The sequence below is a fragment of the Zingiber officinale genome, chromosome 6B (assembly GCF_018446385.1).
Source record: "Zingiber officinale cultivar Zhangliang chromosome 6B, Zo_v1.1, whole genome shotgun sequence".
Taxonomy (NCBI): domain Eukaryota; kingdom Viridiplantae; phylum Streptophyta; class Magnoliopsida; order Zingiberales; family Zingiberaceae; genus Zingiber; species Zingiber officinale.
In genome coordinates, this window is record NC_055996.1 from 32,877,001 (window position 1) to 32,888,298 (window position 11,298).

An 11,298-nucleotide genomic window follows, 5' to 3' on the forward strand; every position below is an offset into this window, starting at 1 on the left:
CCATCGCGTCTATCTTACTTCCTTCTTAGTTGCACCTATGGTCCTCAAAATAGCACCACTCATAACAAGGATACAAGCCATATAAAAAAGAAATAAAAATTTATATTTATCGATCCTATATTCCATAAAAGAATTTACATGTAATCTAGATCGAACAGAATGTAAAAAATAATACATCAACCAGCTGTATTTAATTATTACAATCATGCACACACATCACAACCTCGACATGCCCGAGGGTTCAAATCATACATAAACACAAAAAGCCATAATAGTTGGACCTAGGATGCCTGCAACCACAGAGTTAATCTTTCCAGCACATCTTACTATTATCCTGCCTAAACTTATATATGAGCAATGCATAATTTAACCGAAAACCAATTCCATAGAGCCAGAAAACTTGCTCTGATACCACTTGAAAGAGCTGGAATTTCGTTCTGCTTCAATTTTGTAACGCCCGCCCTTCCTGCTAGTAGGGAGGGGTTACTGTACGGTGAACATACATGCATATTTAAAATTTCTTTTCTAAAGCAGCGGAAGAACTTATTTATATATTCTTGTATACCTCTAAGTGAACGAGGTCATGAAATCAATTTCTATCGTAAACATGAACAAGTGTCAAGTAATCAAGCAAAACATTAACATAAGCTAGACATAGTTCATATCATGCATAAGTTAATATAAGCAGGTCTTTTCCTTAGCCGAGCCACTACCACACACATCTCTTGTTGTTGGTGCAGCCGAGACCGGCAAGAGGGGGGTGAATTGCCTGCAATAAAAACTAAACCCTCCTCAAGGCTTTCAACTTAAATAATAAAGCAACAGTTATGAAATTCAACAGAACTAACATAAACAGAAATATAAGACGCAGCTATTTACTTGGTTACAACCAAGAAGGTTGTTAATCCAAGAGAGTAAAAGAGTGCACTAGAAGAAGTCTCCTTCTCTGAAGGCGGAGAAGCCTTTTACACTTGAAGAGCACAGAACTGTTGCTTTGGAAATGAGAGTACAGGAGTTGTATTTCAAGATTGTTCGTATTCGTTCACTGTTTTCCATATCTCAAGAGCTACCCGAGACCCTCTTTATATAGGGGTACTCGAGCTTATCAGTTCACCTGATCCTTCGGGATCAAGTTTGACTCGAGAGGGATCGGTCGACCGATCCCCAGGTTCGGTCGACCGAACCTGCTGTACCTGCACAGCTTCGCGTCCAGGTGCAGTCTCTGTGGATCGAGCTTGGGCAACAATTGTGTCGACCTCTTGATCTTCTATCGTATTCCTCTTCTTATCTCAGACATTGTGTGGGCAACGATCTATCGAGATGAGAACCACCCAAGGCCTTCTTCTTCCTCACCATGTTTCGGCCACCAAAACTCCTCCAAGGATGTAGAGGTTCGGCCACCACCACCAAGCTCTAAGGGATGCATGAAACAAAACCTCCTTTCTCTCCTTCTTCTCCTAGCTAGAACCCGCCACCAACAAGAGCTCCAAGAGAGGGATGAAACCGGCCACTAAAGAAGAAGAGAAGAGGAGAAGAAGAAGCTCTAGGGCTGACCACAACCAAGGAAGAGAGGGAGGAAAATAGAATAGAGTTGTCACCCATGAAGGCACCCCTACCCTCTCTTTTATAATCCTTGGCCTCGGCAAATAAGGAAAATTTAAATAAAACCTTCCTTATTTTCTTTGCCATGAAAAGGAAAATTTAATTAATTAAAAGACAATTTCCTTTTCTTTATCAACATGGTCGGCCACCTACAAGCTCCAAACAAAGAAAGTTTTAATAACACAAGAATTAAAACTTCCTAATTTGTTTCCGGAAATTTATAAAAAATTTCTCTAATAATTTTTCCCTTCATGGTGGGTTATAAAAGGAAATTTTATAAATTAAAATCTTTCTTTTAAACATGTGGATGATTTCCAAAAGAGAAAGTTTTCTCTAAAATTAAAATCTCCTTTCAATCTACAAATAAGGAAAGATATCAAATCTTTTCTTAATCTTTTGTAGAAACACATAAAAGGAAATATTTAATTTAAAAACTCTCTTTTTAAATCATGAACATGGTTACAAAAAAGGAAAGTTTTCTCAAAATTAAAATCTCCCTTTCAATCTACAAATAAGGAAAGATATCAAATCTTTTCTTAATCTTTTGTAGAAAGCTATAAAAGGAAAGATTTAAATTTTAAACTCTCTTTTGAAATGATGGAATCCACATAAGAAATATTTTAAAATAAAAATCCTTTTAATTTTCTTAGGGTCGTCCACACCATGCTTGGGCTCCAATCATTGGCCAACCACATACTTGGCTCAACCTTTTGGTCTTGGCCGGCCCTAGCTTGGGCTCCAAGCTAACATGGCCGGCCACCAAAGGGTGGGTATAATTCTCTATATACAAGAGGCTACGATAGGGACCGAGAGGAGGAATTGGTTTTGGTCTCCCGATGAAATTAAGCTTCCTGTGTTCGCCCCAAACACTCAACTTAATTTCATCAATAATAATTCATACCACTAAAGATTTATTATTGAACTATCGCACCAATCCCAAATTATATTTTGGGCTCCTTCTTATTATGAGTGTGTTAGTCTCCCTGTGTTTAAGATGTCGGATGTCCACTAATTAATTGAGTTACTGAAAACTCATTTTAATTAATGTCTTAGTCCAAGAGTAGTTCCAGTCAACCTTATTGTCATGTCGGACTAAGTCCACCTGCTGGGTTTAACATGACAATCCTTATGAGCTCCTCTTGGGGATATTATCAATCAAGATTATTAGGACACAGTTTCCTTCTATAATCAACAACACACACTATAAGTAATATCATTTCCCAACTTATCGGGCCTATTAATTTATCGAACTAAATCTCATCCTTTGATAAGTTAAAGAAATAAATACTAAATATATATGCTTGTTATTATATTAGGATTAAGAGCACAGACTTCCATAATAACTAAGGTCTTCTTCCTTTATTAAGTCAGTATAAAAAGAACTTACCTTAAATGGTCCTACTCAATACACTTAGAGTGTACTAGTGTAATTTATTAGTCAAGATAAACTAATACCTAATTACACTATGACTATTCCAATGGTTTGTTCCTTTCCATCTTAGTCATGAGCAAATGTTTATAATTTATAAAGAACTGATAACATGATCTTCTGTGAGTGACACCACTCACCATGTTATCTATAATATAAATTAATTGAACAACTACACTTAGCAAATAAATGTAGACATTTGACCAATGTGATTCTTTTATTTCAAAAATAAATGTTTAGAAAAGTTAGACTTTTAGTATACACTCTAACAATCTCCCACTTATACTAAAAGAATATATTGTCATATACCCTACCATACATCTGATTCCCAACCCTTCAACATGCCCATCAAAAGCTCTTGCCTTAAGGGTCTTAGTGAAAGGATCTCTCAGGCTATTATCTGATGCAATCTAGGCGGCAACAACTTCTCCTCGTTATACGATGTCTCGTATTGGGTGGTACTTGCGCCCTATTGTGTTTATTTGCCTTATGGACTTATGGTTTCATTGAGTTTGCTACTGCACCACTATTATTATAAAAAATTGTAATAATTTTTTTTTCGATAAACCAAAAATCATGTCTAAGTCCATCATGAAGTTTCTGAGCCATATAACTTATATGGCTACCTCAGAGGCTGCTACATACTCAGCTTCTATGGTGGAGTCCGGAAAAGCACCTATGCTTAACACTCCTCCATAGTTATGATTTCACTTCCTAAAGTAAAATCAAAACCCCGAGGTTGACTTACTATTGTCCCTATCTGATTGGAAGTCAAAATCCGTGTAACCCACAGGGATCAAATCATCTGCCTTGTAAACTAGCATATAATCTCTAGTCCCTCTAAGGTACTTCAATATATGCATTACCGCAGTCCAAGGTCCCTGTCCAGGGTTACTTTGATATCTGCTAACCATGCCCACGGCAAAATAGATATCCAGTCTCGTTCACAACATAGCATACATTAGGCTTCTGACAGACGAAGCATAAGGAACTGCTTTCATGTCCTCTATCTTCTTTGTTATCTTCGAAGACATCTCTTTAGATAAAGCCACTCCATGCCTTAAAGGTAGAAAAACTTTCTTGGATGCTAAAAATGAGCTAGGATAGTGTTGATATATGAAGCTCGGGATAAGCACAACATTCTTTTCTTGTGATCTGTATGATCCCGAGAATATATGTGCATTCTCCCAAGTCCTTCATATCGACTTGCTTGGACAACTATACCCTTACTTCCGACAACACTTTGATATTATTTCCAACTACCACAAATGCCATCTACGTATAGTATAAGAAATACCACCACGTTTCCATCATACTTCTTGTATACACAAGATTCATCCGGACACTGAATAAATCCATAGATCTGGATTACTTTATTAAACCGGATGTTCCAAGACCTTGAAGCTTTGATTCAGTCCATAAATAGACTGATTGAGCTAACATACTAGATGCTCTTTGCCCTTTGCAATGAACGTGTAACGCCCCGCCCCTTCCTGCTTAAGCTGACGGGGGTTACTTATCTTCTCTTCTTAAAAACAGCGGAAGTCTTATCTATAGTATATTTTTTTTTTCTTTTTAAACTTTTCTTTTACTTTTCAAATCATCATCGCTAACTACCTATCATATGAGTCACATAACATGCTTAACATAAATTTAACCCATAATACTAAAGAGAAAGATGAAGTGTCATAGAGTCATAAAAGAAACAACATGAACATAATTCTTATTAACTAGAAGTAGGTCTTTCTCTTTAGCCAAGTCACTACTACACACGTCCTCCTTGCCCCCTCCTGCTGCTCCCTTAGTACATCCATTCTTTGCCCTTATCTGTGGTACAAGGAAAGTAAGCTGTGAGCACTCAAGGCTCAGTAAGATCCTTTCCTACTCACGAAAACCGTATAGCATAAATAAAGCTTCAAGGAAAAAAGCATAAAGACAACTCATCATATCATGTATAGAAACATCATATCATAACATAATCATATGGTATCATGGCATATCCTAATAAAGTCATAAAGTGCATTCTAGCATAACATAATCATGATCATAACATATCATAACATAATCATAAGGTTCATCCTAACATAACATAATCATAGGCATCATGGTATATCGTAACATAATCATAATGTGTTATGCGAGATGACTTTCAAAAACATGATTCATGCAGTAATATATGTAGCATATCGTTTGAAAAACTTTTTACTTACATACTTAAACATAATCATAACATGGTTAGGGCCCCGGCTTGTACCACATACATAAATGCGCGCGTCCCATGTAGGTCCAAGGTAGCAAGTCTTGAACCCTACAAGGCATACATAATAGGCCCATTTCTTAGTCCATCGACCTAGGGGCACTTAGGAGCCCATCCCTAACGAGGCTCGTTTCTTAGTCCATCGACCCCGGGGCACTTATGGAGCTCACCCTTGGTACAAGCCATATAAAGTAAAATAGCATGTCATATATATCATGGTTCTTATCATTTCTTGCACATCGTATTTCTTATCATGTCATACCATATAGAATTTTGGGCACACAGCTCATCATAATGGTATGTAAAATTTGGGTACACAGCACATCATAAATACATGCATAGTTTGGGCACACAACTCATCATAAATAGCATGTAAACTTGGGCACACAGCTCATTACATATATCATGCGTAAATTAAGCACACAGCTCATCATAAATAACACACAACATAGCATAAGGGTTTCCATCATGTATAGATCATAAGTGTGCATAATTAAACATAGAAGCATAGAGTTCTCATAAACATGGCATATAAGATACATGGGAAATATAATTTGATTTCTAACCCTAATGTCTTATAGTGGCCGAAACATATAGATTGAGTTTTAGGTAAAAACTCCATACCAACATGTGAACCTTAAATAAGTATCATTTCCTATACCATAAGAAAAACACCATGAGCAAGTTTAGGTATAGTTCTAGGTTTCTTAAGCTTACAACTTATCATGGCCGAAACTTATCAAACATACATTGGGTTAAAAATTATCATTTAAGCTTGTGAACCCTAAACAACTTCATAGCAATTATTTCATGGAATAACATGAGCATAGTTGAATTAGGTTCTAAGTTTCCTAGGCCCTTAAACATGATATGGCCTAAACTTGTAGGGCTTAAAGCTAGGGTTCAAGTGTCATAAAAGCATGATAACCTTAAACAACTTTCATAGCAAATATTTCAAGGAACAACATGAGCATAGTTGAGTTAGGTTCTAAGTTTCCTAGGCCCTTAAACATGATATGGTCGAAACTTGTAGGACTTAAAGCTAGGGTTCAAGTGTCCTAAAAGCATGAGAACCTTAAACAACTTTCATAGCAAATATTTCAAGGAACAACATGAGCATAGTTGAGTTAGGTTCTAAGTTTCCTAGGCCCTTAAACATGATATGACCGAAACTTGTAGGACTTAAAGCTAGGGTTCAAGTGTCCTAAAAGCATGAGAACCTTAAACAACTTTCATAGCAAATATTTCAAGGAACAACATGAGCATAGTTGAGTTAGGTTCTAAGTTTCCTAGGCCCTTAAACATGATATGGCCGAAACTTGTAGGACTTAAAGCTAGGGTTCAAGTGTCCTAAAAGCATGAGAACTTTAAAAAACTTTCATAGCAAATATTTCAAGGAACAACATGAGCATAGTTGAGTTAGGTTCTAAGTTTCCTAGGTCTTTAAAACCTTGTGTGGCCGAAAGTTGTAGAGCATGTAACCAAATTTCCATGCAACAACCAAACATAAGAACATTAAGTTAGTTTCATATCATTTCATCAAGAAGGTCATGAGCATCTTAGACTTGTATTAAACTCTCCTAGGTCTCAAATCTAAACATGGCCGAACCTTCATAGACATGAAATAGAGTTCAACTCAACATACAATCATGGGCATATCATAATAACTTCATATCTTATCTTAGGGAAATCATGGCATGCTTAGTTTTAAGTTAAAGCTCTCCTAGGCCCTTAGTTCTACCATGGCCGAATATTCATGAGCATGAAAATGAAGTTCCAATCAACATAACAAGTAGGAGAAAATGTTAACAATATCATTATCATAGGGCACCTATCATAAGAACAAAGGAGCATGTTTTAGTTTGAGGCTTAAGCTTACCTAATCCCTTTGTTCATGCTTGGCCGAAAGTCTAGGATCATGAATCTAAGTTCTAACTAAACATTCTAGCATAGAAACATGAAATAAATTCCTACCATAAAATATATGTTACAAGAAACATATTGAGCATGTCGAAATTTAGATCTTTACATTCCCTAGGTCCTTCCTTTGGTCTTATCTTGGCCGAAATTCTTCATGAGGTTTTCTTAGATTTTTATGTAACCGAATCTTCATAGGACACACAAAAGCTATTGTACCACAGGTGAGGGAAACTTACTTCCTTTCACTTATGGTTTTTTTCTTAAGGAGAAAAGTATCCTAAGTGCCAAGGAAGGGGAAAGCTTCTTCTTCTTGTACCTCCATTTGTTTCCTTTGCTTGGAAGGGCAAGGACTTGAGGGCTTCTTCACGGAAATTAGTTGTAATGACCCAATTTTCCTCATTAGGAGTTCTAAAAGTTCATAAAAATATTTAGAAATATTTTAGAAATATTCTAGAGATTTTTAGAAATTTTTAGAGTATTTTTACGTAATTTTTGGAGGTCGTTTGGTATTTTTACTAAACGAAGGAAATTTCGACAAAAAAATGTCCAAGCCGAGAATTGAACCCACGACCTTTGACTCAGTCAAAACCCGACTGACCAGGTGGGCAAACAGATTTTTATGTTTAGAAAAGGTAGCGAATTTATTTAAGATAGTTAACAGAATATTATAAAAGGGATAAGTTGATGTTGGATTTGTTTGTTTAGAAAAGGTAGCGAATTTATTTAAGGAGTTAACAAAAATATTAAGTTATAAAAAGGGATAAGTTGATGCTATGTTTCCCGGGACTTAAACCATTCTCTCCTTCTCTCCTGCGTACGATGACGGAGCTCGGGCAGAAAATGAAAGGGAGTTAGGGTATCATCTCCGGCGGCTGGCCAAGGTCCTAGAAGCCCTTTTTGTTCGGTTATGAGTCCAAGAAGCAAGGTAAGTGCTTCTCACCTGCAGTAGGAGTAGTTTCGGACCTTTGTTCTTCTTAAATTCGAAGCATAAGAAGCGCTTATAGTGCAGATTTTTAATTAAGCCTATAGTGCAGATTTTAATTAAGCTTATAATACAGATTTTTATGTAGAGCTTATATTGCAGATTTTTAATTAAGAGCTTATAGTGCAGATTTTTAATTAAGCCTATAGTGCAGATTTTAATTAAGCTTATAATGCAGATTTTTATGTAGAGCTTATATTGCAGATTTTAATTAAACTTATAGTGCAGATTTTTAATTAAGCCTATAGTACAGATTTTAATTAAGCTTATAATGCAGATTTTTATGTAAGCTTATAGTGCAGATTTTAATTAAGTCTATAGTGCAGATTTTAATTAAGCTTATAGTGTAGATTTTTAATTAAGCATATAGTGCAAATTTTAATTAAGTTTATAGGTGCAGATTTTAATTAAGCCTATAGTATAGATTTCAATCAAGCTTATAGTGCAGATTTTTATGTAAGCTTATAGTGCAGATTTTAATTAAACTTGTAGTACATATTTCTTAGAGCTTAAAATGCATATTTCTTTAGAGCTGATTTCTTTAGAGCTTATAGTGCAGATTTCTTAAGAGCTTATGGTGCAGATTTCTTTAAAGTTTATAGTGCAGATTTTTGGTGGAACTTATAATGCAGTTTTTAAAGAAAAAGATTATAGTGCAGTTTGGTTAAGTATTATAGTGCAGAATTTATGTTTGCATAGAATGTAGAAATAGTGTAGCATAGAATGCAGAACCTTGATTAGCATAGTATGCAGATTTTTGTTTTTGCATTTCAAAGTTAGAATTTGTTTAAACATTTCAGTTTTTAAAGAAGCATTCTTTTATTAGAAGTATTAACAAGTGTAAGAAAGATAAAGAAAAGAAAGAGAAAGGCCAAGGCCTTAAGTAGATCCCAAAGTCAAGACTTTAGGGATTTTGGCACACAAGGTGCTTAAAGAAAATGCCGAGGCATTATATATTAGAAGTAATAAAAGATAACAAGTATTTTATTTTATTTAAGAGGCTAGTACCCGACTTCTGAGGTTGTCGTTAAACAAATCCAGGTGTCCAATTCCGAGGTCTTGGCCCTGGTAGACCGAGGTATGCTCTTTTAGGATTGGTGGCTCGCTACCCCAACCTATTAGGGAACGCGCATAAGATGGTACTACGCCTGGGCCCAAGAAGAAAGTTGATTATTATTTTGAAGTATTAAAGTATAAGTTTTCAAACAAAAGAAATATGCTTCATATAAGTTTAAAATTCAACAAGTTTAGCTTTCTTATATACTGACATGTTGTTTAGATTTGCTTACATGTTTAGTATTTCAGTATGCTATGTTTCGTTTGCTATTAGATGAGCATTCAGTTTCTAGATTTCTTTCAGCTTACATGCATACTCGAGTTTTGTGAGTTAGATAGCGCTTACTAAGCAATTTTGCTTATAGATGCATTTCCTCTTATTGCAGATAAAGGAAAGGAAAAGTTATAGCAAAGGAAGGCGACAAGGAGGTGCGGATGGATGTGTGATGCCTGGACTATAGAAGCCTTGGGATTTAGCATAAGAATTTATTAACAAAGAGTTGAGTAGAATGTATTAGATGAGTCATTTAGTCTTCCGCTGCTAGTTAATTGTATGTTTTGAGTTCTCCGAGAGTTTTAGGAATTTCTATCAACATGTGAACAAGGATAGTTAAGTAAAGTTAGTAGTCCAGTAGCGCTCCGCCCTCACAGACCAGTAGTGAGGAGGGTGGGGTGTTACATTAGTTTTCTTGGAGAAGAACTTAACTTAGCTATTAGAATGAGGAGAGGGAAAGGTTCTTGGTTCGGTGAGGAATGAAGAAGGAAGAAGGAGGAAGAGAGAAAAGGACTTACTCTCTTGTTTTTCTTCTCCCAAATCTATTTATTCCTTTGTTCAATGAAACATGTCTTCATTCATTCCCTCAACTCTTCTTCTCCATCATTCCTTTAATTCCCACGAAAATTGAGAGAGGGAGGGAAGTAGGCAATTCCTCTTTTGCTTGCTCCTTTTCTTAACCAAGAGGAAAAGAAGGTAAGTCACTTGGTTTTCTCTTGCTCTTTTGTTTAGTTTCTTTTATTTCCTTCTCACCTTTAATTAAAATTTTCATTCCTTTCCATCCAAATATTACTCCTTATCCTAGTGGTTATCATGCATCAATTTATCTCCATCATTTGTGGGAGGTTCAAGGTTCAATCCTTGACCTCACCTCTTCTTATTCTATATTTTTTGTTTTTATTTTCCCTTTTCTCTTATTCTTTTCATTTCTATGCTCTAAGGAAAATTAATATTCATATACCTATCTTATAATTTTGTGGGTGTTACAGAACGCCTCTGGTTGCTTTATATGGATGCTTTCTTCAAGACTTCCATTAAGGAAAGTTGTCTTGACATCCACTTGCCAAACCTCATAATCCATATGAGTAGCAAAAGATAAAAGATTCCGGACAGACTTAAGCATGACTACCGGTAAAAAAGTTTCCTTTTTCAACAAGCCTTGCTTTTAAAGTTTCCACCTTCCCGTCTATCCCTCTTTTCCTATTGTAGACCTATTTATACGCAATGGATTTTACACTATCTGGTGGTTCTACAAGCTCCCAAACTTTATTAGAATACGTAGATTCTATTTCAGAGTTCATTATACTTTTGCTAAGATGCTACATCTTTATCTTGGAGTGCTTCATCATATATCCAGGGATCAGGTTCATGTTTACCAGGGATCAAGTCCAAAGACTCTCCCAAAACATGAATCTTTTAGGTTGCCTAACAACCCTGCCACTAGACACTGTCTGTAATTATGTATCATTTGTGATACGTTTTACAGTTTCTTGTGATATTTCATCTTGTATAGTTGGTATTAGATTAGATGTATCCTTTATTATTTCCTTAATAACAAATTTTCTTATGGGTTTGTGGTTCATTACATAGTTCTCTTTTAAAAATCGGACATTGGTGCTTACAACGACCTTCTAATTTTTAAGGACTATAAACCTCCCTTCGTTTTTCTAGGATAACCTACAAACAAGTGAACTCCTATCCAACTTATCAGTGTCTCCCTTCAGCACATGTACTGGACTACCCTGAATCCGAATATGCTTCAAATTAGGCTTACGCCT